The sequence below is a fragment of the Ixodes scapularis genome, unplaced genomic scaffold, assembly GCF_016920785.2.
Source record: "Ixodes scapularis isolate PalLabHiFi unplaced genomic scaffold, ASM1692078v2 PGA_scaffold3__209_contigs__length_174095766, whole genome shotgun sequence".
NCBI classification, from domain to species: domain Eukaryota; kingdom Metazoa; phylum Arthropoda; class Arachnida; order Ixodida; family Ixodidae; genus Ixodes; species Ixodes scapularis.
In genome coordinates this window covers 130,369,880-130,383,486 of record NW_024609868.1, presented here as the reverse complement: position 1 = coordinate 130,383,486, position 13,607 = coordinate 130,369,880, and the positions used below count along the sequence as shown (strand labels likewise).

Genomic DNA, 13,607 nt, shown 5'->3' with positions numbered 1-13,607 from the left:
CAAGTGTCAATACTGCAGCTCTATGCATGAGCCGAGAAAATGTCCAGCATTTGGAAAATCATGCAACAAGTGTGGAAAAAAAACCACTTTGCGGTAGCCTGCAAAGGCAAGAAGATGACAGTCGACAACGTTCACGAACGAGAGCTTAGCCAAGATGAAGAAGCCGATACCTTTGAGATTCTATCAGTTGATGGTCGCAAAGTAAAGCATGAGCGTGACTGGACTGTGATGGCGAAGATATGAGGCCGCGACGTTCACCTAAAGGTGGACACCGGAGCGCAAACAAATCTTCTACCTCTCAGCGTTTTTAAGAAACTTCAAGTTTCGACGCAACCAGTACCAAGCTCCACAACACTGCGAAGCTATGGAGGAGGAAAACTACAGCATGTGGGCAAAGTCTGCCTCTCTGTAGAGCTCAAATCCAAGATTAAAAACGTGGACTTCTTCATCGTGAAGAAGGGCAAGCAAGCGCTGCTGGGGCTTCAGAGCTGTGAGGCCTTTGGATTGGTTCACCGCATAGACAGCCTCGAGGAAACAAATTGCCTGCGACAACAAGTGATCTCTGAGTTCCCAGACGTGTTCCAGGGCATCGGACGCACCAAGAACGAGTATCACATGGTTCTCAAGGATGATTGCCGTCATGTGGTTCAGCCAGCACGTCGAGTGCCGCATGCTCTCCGCGAGCCTCTGAAAGACGAACTGGACCGCATGACCACTAGTGGCATCATCGCCAAAGTCCAAGAACCAACAGACTGGGTAAGCCCTCTTGTGATAGTTGCAAAGAAAAATGGAAAAATTCGTGTGTGCATGGATCCAAAGTACGTGAACATGAGCTTGAAACGAGAACATTTTCAACTTCCCCGCAGAGAGGACATCGAGGCTGAGTTGGCAGGTGCAAAGTATTTTACAAGGCTTGACGCTAACAACGGATTCCACCAGATTCCGCTTGATGACAGCACCTCGCGGATTTGTACGTTTGCAACGCCATTTGGGCGCTACCGATACCTAAGATTGCCTTTTGGAATTTCCTCTGCGCCTGAAGTTTTTCAGAGAGAAATGACTCAAATTTTTGAAGGATTACCTGGAGTACGAGTTTATATAGATGATGTACTCATTTGGGGCGGTACTCGGGAGGAACATGACCTAAGACTGAGGAAAGCCTTGCAAGCAGCTAAAAAGGGTGGCCTCACGCTAAACCTCCATAAGTGCCAGTTTGCTTTAGAAGAAATTTGTTACTTGGGCGACAACATTAGCGCTAAAGGGATCACGCCAGACCCTGAACTAGTCAAGTGCATTGTAAGCATGCCACTACCAACAAACAGAAAAGAAGTGCAGCGTCTCTTGGGGGCGGTCAACTACTTCGGGAAGTTCATTCCTAACTTGTCAGAGAAGACTACATCCTTGCGTAGCTTAAACAAACAAGATTCACTTTTTGAGTGGAGTAGACAGCATACGTATGAATGGAAGATGCTGCAGGGAATGTTAACAAAAGCCCCGATATTGGCCATTTTTGACGCTGGGAAGAAAACGAAGGTCTCTACAGATGCATCGAAGGAGCCTTAGGTGCCGCCTTGTTCCAAATGCATGGTCAAGATTGGCGCCCTGTAGCATACGCGTCGAGAGTGTTGACTGATAGCGAATGCCGCTACTCTCAAATTGAAAAAGAAGCTCTGGGAATTGTATACGGATGTGAAAAGTTTCATGACTTTATCTACGGACGGCACATTACTGCCGAAACAGATCACAGCCCATTGATTTCCATAGCCAAAAAGCGCATCGGAGATATGCCACCACGTTTGCAACGCATGTTTTTGAGGTTAATGCGATATGATTTGGAGCTAGAGTTCCTGCCAGGAAAAGCACTGGTTCTTGCTGATACGTTGTCTCGAATACAGGTTTCGACGACAAAGGAAGGCTCAAGCGATGATGTGGAGCTTCATGCAGCAACTGTCCTGTCTACGCTGGTCAGTGACAAAACAATGGCACTGCTACTTGCAGAGACAGAAAAAGACAAGGAACTTCAAGAAGTTGTCAGCAAGCTGACTAATAACACTCCACTTCAAGGCGAGTTTAAACCTTTTAAAGACGAACTGTCTGTTGTAAAGGGTGTCCTGATGAAGGGAGCTAAAGTCGTAATCCCGCGGGTCCTCAGAGCAGAGATGCTGAAACGCCTGCACAGCGGTCACCTTGGTATCAACAAATACAAAGCACGGGCCAGACAATTAATGTTTTGACCGGGAATGAATACACATATTACAGCGATGATCGACCGATGTGCAACCTGCAAGCAATATGCCTATCGCCAGCAGGAGGAGCCTCTTCTGTTACGAGAGACGCCATTCCAACCTTGGGCGCGAATCGGTGCAGACCTGTGCATGTATGCTGGGAAATCATACCTGGTTCTCTACGATGCTTACTGAAACTTTCCCGAGGTCGCCGAACTACGAGATACTACATCAAAGACTGTGATCGACGTCATGGCAAGCATGTTTTCTCGTCATGGACGTCCTCTCGAGGTTTGTACAGACGGCGGTCCACAGTTCATAGCTAGAGATTTTACCGAGTTTGCAGCAAAATACGACTTCAAACATGTGATGTCTCGTCCGCGCTTTCCAAGGTCTAATGGACTCGCAGAGAAAGGTGTGCAAATAGTGAAAAGACTGCTAAAAAAATGTGCACATTCTGGCCAAGACTTCTGGTTAGGGTTACTAACCTACAGGGCCACACCACTAGAGTGCGGATCAGCTCCAGCAGAGTTATTAATGAGAAGGAAGACGCGTACACTCCTGCCAGATTTCGTGTCTGAACCAGCTAGACCCGTGTTTAAACACAAACAAGACAGAAAAAGAGGTCGAGCACTTTCCCAGTTAGAAGAAGGAGATGCTGTACGAGTTCGAGACGATAAAGATAAAGGTTTGTCAGCGAAAGCACAAGTGACCTGTGACAACGGCCCAAGATCGTACAAGATACAAACTGAGAAGGGTACACACATACGGCGGAACCGCCAACACCTACTGTAGACATCGGAGGAATTCAATCCTTATGATGAGTTAGAGTCCGAGGCATACGACACCGCAGACGAAGATGCAGAAAGCCCTGAGGCTCGAGTGCCAACGTTCGCTGTCTCCAGCCCAGATACATCAAGTCCCGGTAGAAGCCAGCAGGATAATAGCACAAGCACAAGTCAGCTGGATAATAGAAATCAAGCGTGCCTACAAGGAAGTCTGCCTCTGATCACACCTCGGCAGTCTACTCGTGAAGTTCGTGTACCTAGGAGGTTAACGTATGATGAGAACTTTAATCAAGTATGCAAGTGAAGTGCAAACTGCAAAGAACATGATTTGAAATCTACAAACGACATTACAGTGTATATATTTGTACATATTTTGAGTAATCTCTATATTTTATTTGTATTTGTATAGTGTATATATTGTAAGTAATTTTCTGTTTAACTTTTAAAGAAGAGAAGGTGTATCGGTTATAAAGCTAGCTGAGCGTGGGCGAGCTAGGAGAAGACGACGAAATAAAGGTGACGGAAAGACAGCCGCCGGCACGTAAGCTTTCTGAAGCAAAGTGTCCTCTTGATTTGTGCCTATTAACCACGATACATGCTGAACCGTGTTCAGGGAAAATTGGCAAGCGCTGTGGCGTCGTCTGCTCTGTGCCTAGCAGACGACAAAGCGAGGGTGTGCTCACAGGCGGGAAGAGCGAGTCCGCCACATGGCGCATGCGCGGGGTTTCGGACGGCGCCTGCTATGAGGCGCTGGGGGTACGGGACGGCAGCCGCTGCCGTGTTATAGCTAACAGTGTCCACGATAGTACGTCTATTGTACGAGCGCCGAGAGGAGCAGCTAATAATAGTGTAAAACGAACTTTCCGCTAGCTGTATTTATTTCCGAAACCGGCTTCCCCCCAAACGTAAAGAAAATTGCGTTTCGAAAGCAGTCGCTGAGTGTTCTCACCGTCAGCATTACGATGTTAAACAGAGATAACCTGTAGCCAGTTACTTTGCGCACTTTACGTCTTGCCTTTGCTACTTCTCGAGCCACAATTCCTTCGTCAACCGCACATCACGAAGGTCATTGTAGCTCATTGTTGCGGGGTAACCAGAAATTATGACGAAGCATAAAAGAAGGTGAAATCACTTCCCACCAGATGGCAGAGTCAAGCAGAGTAATTGCAAGTAGCTAGGCTTGGTGGAGCTAGGAACCGCCAAATTCCTGTGCCACAAGAGATATTTTTATTTCCTCACGCCACTATCGCAACTTTACGCCCTTCGGGCACATTTGTTATACGCATATACATTACACATACCACTAGCATCAGCTAAACATGTACAATGAGCGCATATACATACAGGGCACGTGCAAACATCAATAAAACAGCACACTGACCCGATCCCTACTTCCAAGCTGCGTGTTTCCGCCTTTTATACTTTTCGTTTTGAAGGTACGAATTTTCTCGGTGGCCACCTAAGCAATAAATATTATTCTCAGAATGTTGATCTTTTTTCAGTAATGTCATACCTCTGAGAGCATTTCGAGCGGCTCAGGGGGTGAATCTCTTAGTAAAAAGTAAGCGCTCACGCTGTAATAATTTGAAAGCTAGTAAATCAAGCCGCTCCACCGCGGTTCCAGGCCATGCGTTTGCTTCCTCGCACGACACGTCGTAGCCAGTCTTTATATTATAGTTTTTTTGTTTTGTTTCTTATATTTGTGCTGTTCGCTGTGCCGTGCGGCTGCAATTGTCTTCTTTAATTAATCTCTGTAGACCGGGTGTTCACTTAAGTGGAAGCGATGCTTCACGGGCAGAGATATCGCTTTTCGATCATCTTGAATGAAGTCAGAAGGCAGGTGTTAAGAGTACGCAGCTACGCCGTGGTGAGCTCTAAAACGTCTAGCGCTCTTACGTGCGCGCTATTTGGTAGGCAGTGTCTCAAGGAACCGTAGTATATTTAAACAGCAAAATAAAGGATAGTTTTTTTTTTTTACCTGCAATCCTCCCTTAATGCTAAAATCCCAAACTGTAAATATACGCACTTTCCGTCATATTTCAATATTGTTTAGACCATGCAGTTGTCTCCACCCCAGAGCGCAATCGCTCTCGGGGTGGAGACAACAGGATATCACAGAGCACAGTCAGATTGGCCACTGTACGATAGGAGCTACGGTTCAGACCAGCGTTCCAGCATGACTATATCCTTCCTCCAGTCAGGGACCAACCAGCGGCATCAATGCCCGACAGTTTCCGTCATCTCATCTTGTGGTTACACCGATTGATAGGCGAACACACGGTCACATCGGTGATCATTCCAGTCTTCTGTTCACAACGCACATCACTGCCATTGCAATGTTGCTGCTGTGTTGGTGACACGCAGAAATACAGAACCACGTTGACTGCCGGTTGGCACTCGGCATCGGAAAACAGAACCGAGCTCAGCACAGAAGGCACCCAGGAACCCGGCAGCAAAACCTGCCTGTCTTGGACGCAGTTTCCGCGTTTTCCATAACGTCGTCAACGTCGACATATCCACTGTGGGCACATCGTTCAGCATGATCCGCATGGTTCCGTATGGGTTCCGCAATCAGGAGGCGGCCATATTAGCCAAGTGTACGTATATATAGCGCTGCTGGTAGTGCTCCGAAACTTTGCTGTTTTCTAACGTCTTCGTTGGCTCGCGTGAGAAAATTAGGGGTAAAAACGTCAATGCAACCGGAATGCTCTGCACGTTTTAACTGGAAGACGAAATTACAGGCGGCCTTCGCTGCCGCTCAACTCAACAACATTTATTAAACAACACGTGCGACGTGCTCGAAAAACGAAACCGAAAGAAGATGAGGCCGGAAGGCGGAACCTTTCCCCTGCCGGCCTGGGCAAGGAGAAAAAACGTCTCGTTCCTCCATTCTTCTTGTGTCCGCTTGGAGGCGCGTCAGTAGAAGGGAGGAAGGCGCGCCGTTGCTACCTTTTTCTTCTTTTCTTTCTTAGAGTGGACTGCGCACACACGGTTCGTTCCGAGTTTGAGCGTAGTCACCGTAGGAGGCGTGCGCTCCGCTCCCAAACTATTACAAAAGAAACCGGGTGTTTTTTTTTAACGTCTTTTAATAGAAACCCCTTCATCCAACGTTTTTTAAAACGTTTTATCCAAGGTTTTTGAAGCAGAGTTGGAGCGCTTTTAGTACACTAAAACCAGGATGTCGAACCGAACCCGAACCTGAACGGAAAACCGGATCAAAACCGTTATTTTTCACCGAACCGGTACAAAACGGAAACCGAAATCAAACGCTTCATATTCAACCTGAACCGGAACGAAATCATAATGTGATGTGGCGGTTACCGGTTCAACGAAAGCGGTTCAAGGTCAATTGTGTCAATAATTGGTCTTAATGGGAAAAGTTCCGGCCGTATTATTTTCTTATATTGCCAAGACTTATCCTACATACTGTAAGATATTTTTACATTTCGTTTTTATTGCATACGTAATAAAAAAATGTATGATCACCAAAAGCAGACACACAAAGAGACCGCGTAGTCACCGAGCTCGCTCAGTTCCCGCCTCTACTTAGGCATTTGGACAGCTTCAACTTTACTTTGTTCCATGGATTGACCCTGGCGGCGCGGTAGCGGCGGCGGCGATTTCAAAACACCACTTGGCCGCTTGGCTACGAAATGTCCAAGTGTCGGAGCGGATTGCGCCACTCTAGGCTTGGAGGCATATGCGTCCGCGAATGTTTGACCTCAAGATCGACCGCTGTTGAAGTCGATGAGCCATTTAGCCTATCGAGCACCGAGAGCGCACCACGTGATCTTCCGCTTGAGTGCAGCGACACGCTGAAGGGAGGTGGGACGGGCCGCGCTGCATCAGCAGTATAGTTTGTAGGGTCGCCTGTGGTTCATTTCAATGAAAAACCAGCTTTTCTTCAACGTGTATGGAGCGTTACCTTAGAAAAAGAAAAATTAAAAATATGGGTCGTCGGAGGCAACGTTATTCGGCGATGATTCGCCGACGCGCCGCGCCTTGGAAGGAGGCACGGGGAAGGAGGGGGGAGAAGAAAATGCTTCTTTGTATCTTGACTAGGAAGGCCAGCATGTCGCTTGTTAAACCATTTTATCATTTTTTTAAAGTTATCTTTCATCGTCTTCAACTGAGCATTCGAGAAATGTCGTTCGTTGTGATGGCATTACCTGAATTTTGTTCGGTGGCTAACAGTTTCAAATGCGAGAACCGTTATAATATTATCACGAACTTAACGCTAACAATTCATGCTATATGTAACTGGTTCCGAGTCCGTCAGACCGGGTAATTTGCATAGAGCGTTGTTGCGATAAAAAGTCAGTGACAAGACAAAGAACAGCGTTTTTCGTTAGAACAGCGTGTTTCTACCGGAACCCGAAGAGCTGTCAAGATGTAGTAACATTTTATTATAGGAGCGTGCTCACGTGCCCGGTCATTGACACATCGGCCAGTATGGCCGATGCACACACGACCACAGCTTAACGGGGATTCGATAAGCTATTCCAACTTCGCGCTCAACGCACCTGTTTCTGTGTTTTACGGCTCAATTGTTTCCTCTCATTCCCCTGTCAGCCACTCTGGGGCAGAGCTGCGTCATCTTACAAGGCGCCGCAAACAGGTAGCATGCCTAAAAACATGTCTGTGCAGAGCAAAACAAACAAGGACATATAGAGGGAAGCAATCCAGCTAGAGACTTTTCTACTGTTTACAAAATCACAAGCCGGCGTGCAATCTTCACAGCCCAGCACGTGCGTGTTCGCTACTTGGGAAAGCGAGCAAAGCACGCGCCATACGCACGAACACTAAAGATGGGACCGGCCACAAGCACGCTTTTGGAAAGGTCGCAGAGACCGAATTACGCCCTCCTCTGGCAAAGTATGAAATACTGCACAGCTGCGTGTGCAAAAGACACCATAAAAATGGAGAGCCGATCGCTTATAAATAGTTTTAAGAACAATATTATACAAGGATTGACACATTAAATGTGTTTTTTGCGCACGTCACTGTGCAGTTTTTTTTTTTTTTTTTTTTTCAGATCTGCCTGAAGAGGCAGTAGTTTTGGGATGGGTCTATTGCACGTATCTTGTGCTCAGAAAAGGCTGCAGGGAGTGCTCGCTTAATATTCAAAGGTCGATCTAAGAACCGGTTCGAACCGGTTCGCGCCTATTAAAACCGGTAATCGGGGTGATATTATGGGCGCTACCCTGAACGGGAACCGAACCGGAACAAAATGCAATGCTACTGAACCCAAACCCGAACCGAACCGAAATAATGACCGGTTCGACACTTTGACTAAAAGAGTGCCAGACTTTATGGTACTTTTTAACTTTGTAAGACAGCGATTGATTTACTGGAAATAAAGTAAATGGCATAACGGAGATTGGCTATTTTTAGTTTGCTTTCTTGGATTCCGCAACTACGGAAATAGTTGTGGAATTCTGAAGAAAAAAAAACATGAAAGGGTCAATTTTATGAATTAACGTAATATAGAAAAAACACAATGTTATCAAATACAGAAGGGAACGCGGTGTGCCTCAATTAAGCAGATATTCGCGTGTTTCAGGGTAGGACAACCTTTGCGGCATTGAGTTACACAAACGTGTGCCGCATAAAGCATAAATGCAGACTCCGGGCGGCTAAACGGTACCAATTAAGACATCTGGGCAAGGGGCTCGCACTGGCAAGTTTTCAAGTAGTACTTTCGAAAATTCAAAAAGACGGTTGGGCGTAAAAATGTTGGAGTTTACATCACCCTGCGAAAGACCCGTGAAGGAAGGCACGCTGTACGTTTTCAAAATATGACACGGGGGTGCACTCTAAAAAAAAAGGCGTCATCTTAACACTTTTTGGAGTGTAAATGGTTTGTCGCAGAATCCACCCTTTTTTGAGAGTTAGGGTTACTCTTCGAAAGAAGGTGTTGACTTTACTCTTTTAAGAGTAACAAGGAGTTACTCTTGACAAGAGTTACAATTACTCTTCAAAACGAGGTGTTGACTTTACACTTTTGAGAGTAACCAGGCGTTACTCTTGACAAGAGTTAGTGTTACTCTTTTCTAGGGTAAGGGTTACTCCTTGAAATGAGGTGTAAAATCAACACTTTTGAAGAGTAGCATAGACTCCTACAGGTGGTGTTGTACGTACCCTCGAAGCGAATGTTGTGGCTACTCTCTTAGGTGCAAATAGAACAACTCTAATGAGTGGTCAAGGCTACACTCTCATGCCAAGAGTTATTTTAACTCCCTTGTAAAGGGTAACTTCAGCTCCATAAGAAGTGTTAATTAAGCTCTACGTCAGAGCTAAAAGTACACTCTGTTAGGTGTTATCTTTTCCCTTTCATGTAGTGTGCCTGAACTCTATAGAAGGGCAAACAAAGAGCTTCCAAGACATTGAATCCCTTAAGCAAGGTGTTTATTTCCCTCGAATATGGGCATTTCTTGTTCACAGCTACAACACTCCGCAATGCACGGATGCGAATGTCCGAAGAGAATTCTGCATGTGCTCATAGGACGAAAGGTGTTGCTTGAGCCTTTTCAGAGGGTGCCCATACAGGCCCTCATACAAGGTCGAGTGAAAACAGTAATACGGTGCTCGTTAAAAAAACAGATTTTAATGTACATGTAAAAAAATACACTCATTTAAGATCTCAATCTTCCAGTTTTTAAATTAAATCTAGTACCAAGAATGACTTGGTCTTGTAGGTCAAGCCAATGAAGTTGCCAATCACAGCAAGTGACCAGGATGCTTTTTGGACAGCAGGAAATGTCATGGACCCAGTATAGCGCAAGAATGAGCGCAATACCGGCCACAATGTCCGTTACCTCGAAGGAGCAGTCCTCCAGCACCACTGTGAGTGGTGAACTTGAGGCCCCTCCCCTGACTTGCATCACAGGGAAGGCTGGCTGGACATGATCCTCCTCCTGTGAAGAAGAAACATGGGCAATTTGTAGTATTTGAAAGGAAGATAATTACCAAAGAAAGTCTACTCAGTCTCCTCGGGGTAATTACAGCAATTTCAGGGTGTCTAGCGAATTATTATTTTGAAATTCCCCAACTTTTCCAGATTTTCCCTGACAATTTCAGGTGAAATTCCCTGACCTCTGTAGAGGCGGTTCAATATATGAGACCATTACAACACAAGGCATTGAGCATTGAGCACTGTGAGCAAATTTCTAGAACCACGGGTTTTTCGAGTAATTAAGCAACTGCAGTGGTCCCCAGATTCAAACCCAGGACCTCTGCATGACACCCAGGAGTGGTGCCCACTCGGCCACCACATCATGCGCGGCAATATATGTGGCCCCCTCGTGGGCCCAGAAAAATACAACACAATGCAAATAGCACATCAAGTAGCACACCATTAAAGGGACACTTCAGTAAAGTGACAACTTGTAGATGAAAATATTTGTTCATGTTACACCAGCACACAATAAGAGCAACAACACCATATCCTGCCTTTTGCTATAATTTTGGCCTTTCAACTAGCTCAAAGATTGAAGCCTAAACTTTCTTTCCCCACTTCACACCACATTGTCTTTATAAATTGCCAGAATTACCAAATAAGCACGACAGGCTTATTTGCATTTTATTGTATGTATCTCGGTATGCTCGGAGTCTGCTGAGGTAGTGCATGCCTATATAAAACACTGTTGCTTGTTGCTTTATTAGAGCATCTTTTATAGAGGCTGAAGGCATAAGACCAATACTGCCTGTCAGCCCAGCAACAGGTGCAGAGCAAGTGTTTGAACATCTCCTTCACCATATTTAGTCACATTATAATATTTCTTAAATTTTTTTGGCAAACCAAGTTTTTAAACAACTTCATCTTTTTAAAGCTACTCTTCTGATTTCTTTCAATGCTTTTTGCGTGTTCTTCGAGTTGGTGATGATGAATCTCTGTTAAACTGCAGGTTTCTTTTTTTCTACGAGATGCCAGAGAGGCTGCTCTTAGAACAGCCTCCCTGGCTGCTTTTGCTTCACAGGTACCTGCGAGCAGGGTTCTGAGTTACCATGCATACTGAAATTGACATGTGAGCCAGTTTTCACTTCGTTTAAGAGGTTAGAAATTATATCAGAATGGTATACCATACCTTCTCAATCAGAGAAGCTGGTGAAGCCTTCAGCAGGGCTGCCAGGCTCTTTACCACCTCCATGGCAGGAGCTGCAAAGAATGAGGTTGCTTAGTTTTCTGATGGTAAGTGTATTCTTATATGGCAATAATTCCTAAAATTCTATGCCAAAACACTATGAAATCAAGGCAATGACCACCACCCCCCCGACTGCATAAAAATAAATATCAAGGCTGGGATAAGAAACCCATATGTTTCATTCAACACAGCTGAATGATCACAATAATGCAGAATCCAATCAAGAAAGATATACCCAACTTTTTTGGACCTAATAAAAAAAACTATGCGTTGCAGAAAGCTGAAAGTTCACCAGCTTTAATGTAAAGTCAGCAATATTAAAAATGAGTAAACAGCTTGCTAAGTGTCCTTAGTTAATACCAGCACACTCATTTGCAAGACAATAGACCATTTTCGAAAATCCCAGGAGCCATTCATAGGATATACTTGAATAGTTGACTGGGACTTGCTTTTTTGCCGATTGAACAAGATTCCGAACCAAACACTTAGGCAGCACTCATGGCTATCTCGCTCAGCCACAACCATCCAAAACCATTAGTACCCCTTCTGACATGAATACCTAAGAGAAAGATAATCCACATCGCTCTCCCTCTCTCTCTATTTTCTCCTTTGTATGCAATGGCAGCCGTAAGTGGTTGCATTTATTTATGGCATCCCCAAGTTATTACCCCCTGACAGTGGCATCGGGACAAGGGTGCAAGGGGAGGGGGCAGTTGCCCCCCCCCTTTTTTTTTGATATTTGAAACAATTATAGCAGACAATATGGGAGAGAGGGATAGGGCTTAGCTTCCCTGCACATCACCCCTCCACCTTCCAAACGGTAGCAATTTAGCTGGCCTCTGCCCACAGTGGCGAAAGACATAGCTCTATATTTATACAGACTTTCCCGAAGGGTAGGATGAATGCAATTTCTTAACAACTGGATTTGTCCAAGTGGAATCGTCCAAGTTTTTATAGATTAATTAGTGTGAACAATCTATTGTGTTTCAGAGCTGGCTGCCGTATACTATAGTTTATTTTACACCTTTACAAAAAAAAAAAGCTAGCAAATGCATATAACATCTCAGTTTGGGGAGACCATTGACTAAATGTAATTACAGCTCTACAAGGAGCTAATTTGCTATAAAGTACCATTTAACATGAATAAAAAAATAAAAAATTATACATACTAAAATGCACAAATTCTATAAAAAATATATATATATACATATATATATATATAAAAGTAGCCCAACCCAAGAACACAGGTTGTGATTCGCAAGAGTTAAAATAATTGATAAATGTGCCACATGTCAAAACAAAGAATGCATTATGGCCTGCTTAAGCTCCGCCACAACCGACACTACTAGATAGTCAGCAAGCTGTTCATGTGTGCCACTTCATCATGCAGCTAGCTGCACAATAGATGTGCGCTCTAAATTTCTTGGTGCATGTGAATGAACTGGTTGCGCCACTCTGAATGCAGGTGCAGGCACATGCATTGCAAGGTCGAATTTAGAGCTCTTTTTTCTTTTTTTCAAATAGTAGGAAGGTGAATTTATAAATTGCTTAGGCCTACTCTTGCAACATCATAGTGACCCTCAACCCTTCATCTAGCTTTAAAGGGCCTCTAAAAAAAAATTATTTTAAGCAGTTTGGTTGGGACGCGCGTGTCAAAAGAATTTTATGCGAAAAAAAAAATGTTCAGAGCAATATTGACGGCAAAAGATTGATTTCAAATTATGCGGGCAAAGTCCATGACATGACAGAATGGTCATTTGCTCTTTCCACCTCAACGAGATGGTCATTCGTTCTTTCCACCTCAACGTGAAGGTGAAGCCGATCCACCTTTCCTCCACACGCCCGAATGCCAAAAGAAAAGCAGTTGAAAGGAGGTGACTACTGACTTAATTGCAAGGCACCTCGCGCCATCAATATTTCTGTAAAATAAAATGTTTTTTTTGCTTCAATTTTCTTTGACACGCGTGCCCCAACAAGACTTTAAATTTTTTTTTTCAGGTGTTTTTAAGAATTGATAATTACAAACTTGCCATTTAAGTTCACACCTATATTTCTACGTTGATTTGAAAACAAAAAAAGAATGTTTTAAGACTTACGGTATTTGCAGCACAGAAATATGTAGTCATAAATGTACCCATATTACCTCCATATTATTTACAAGTTAAAAATCAAACCGCTAGCCTCCCTCTTCAGCTAACCAGTGTCAAATGTACTACTAAATTAACAGTCCAATAAATACCCTGTTATACGAAAGAACATGACAGTTGAACAGAACATGACATTTGAATGAATCAAGAATTTAAAATAAATCAGTCACATAACAAAAAAACTCGTTGAGTAAAGATAATTCCTGGCAAATACATTCACATATCGCAGTGACGTAACTGACACTCCACTCGCACCCAACAAGCCGAATCTTGGCAAATAAGGACTAACTCAACACTCTGTGG

The 13,607-nt window shown here is 44.3% G+C and overlaps 1 long non-coding RNA gene across 1 annotated transcript; it reads right to left on the bottom strand.

Annotated features, from left to right (window-relative positions):
* Positions 1–9,601: 9,601 nt before the first annotated feature.
* LOC121046922 lies at positions 9,602–11,134 on the bottom strand. The gene is made up of 2 exons (XR_005798359.2): positions 11,101–11,134; positions 9,602–9,930 (listed from the first exon to the last, which is right to left on the bottom strand). It is a non-coding gene; the product is annotated as an uncharacterized LOC121046922 (long non-coding RNA).
* Positions 11,135–13,607: the final 2,473 nt, after the last annotated feature.